The 859-nt window shown below is 44.2% G+C and overlaps 1 protein-coding gene across 1 annotated transcript in view; it reads right to left on the bottom strand.

The window, feature by feature from the left end:
• Positions 1–859, bottom strand: part of CPEB3 (cytoplasmic polyadenylation element binding protein 3) — a 158,330-nt gene that overhangs the window by 83,058 nt on the left and 74,413 nt on the right.

Here is an 859-nt window from a genome sequence, read left to right as displayed (position 1 = left end):
TCCTACATTAAGAGTTGCTGCCTCTCCCTCTGGTTCACTAACCTCCAATGACACAGGCCTCCTTAGATATTTCTGTTATTCTTCCCTGCCTCAGGCCTTAAGGAAAAGGTGTTCGCCCACCCAACTCCTACATTAAGAGTTGCTGCCTCTCCCTCTGGTTCACTAACCTCCAATGACACAGGCCTCCTTAGATATTTCTGTTATTCTTCCCTGCCTCAGGCCTTAAGGAAAAGGTGTTCGCCCACCCAACTCCTACATTAAGAGTTGCTGCCTCTCCCTCTGGTTCACTAACCTCCAATGACACAGGCCTCCTTAGATATTTCTGTTATTCTTCCCTGCCTCAGGCCTTAAGGAAAAGGTGTTCGCCCACCCAACTCCTACATTAAGAGTTGCTGCCTCTCCCTCTGGTTCACTAACCTCCAATGACACAGGCCTCCTTAGATAGTTCTGTTATTTTTCCCTGCCTCAGGCCTTAAGGAAAAGGTGTTCGCCCACCCAAAACAAACACCCTCCTCTCAACTCCCCAGTTTTCTAATTAAGTCCTATTGATTCTTCAGGTCTAGGCTAAAAAGTCAGTGAAACTCAACTGGAACTTTCCTGACCTTCTAGATTAGAATAGATGCCCTTTCCCATCCATTTACAGCACTTTTTCCTAACATTTTTTTTCCCTAGTTACCATTATGGTATCATATGGGTTTTAACTTGGTATGTCGTTCCCCGACCCCATGAAACTGTAAGCTCTGTTAGGACAAGGACCAATTTAATCTTGTTCACCATTATATTTTCACGTCCTAATAAGGGCATACAAAATAGGTATTCAATAAGTGTTAACAGTGAGGCAGCAGACAAGAAAGGAAAA

This window comes from Bison bison, unplaced genomic scaffold, assembly GCF_000754665.1.
Source record: "Bison bison bison isolate TAMUID 2011002044 unplaced genomic scaffold, Bison_UMD1.0 scf7180017864172, whole genome shotgun sequence".
NCBI lineage: Eukaryota > Metazoa > Chordata > Mammalia > Artiodactyla > Bovidae > Bison > Bison bison.
Note: the sequence above shows the minus strand (reverse complement) of the source record. Positions and strands in the feature narration are given on the sequence as shown.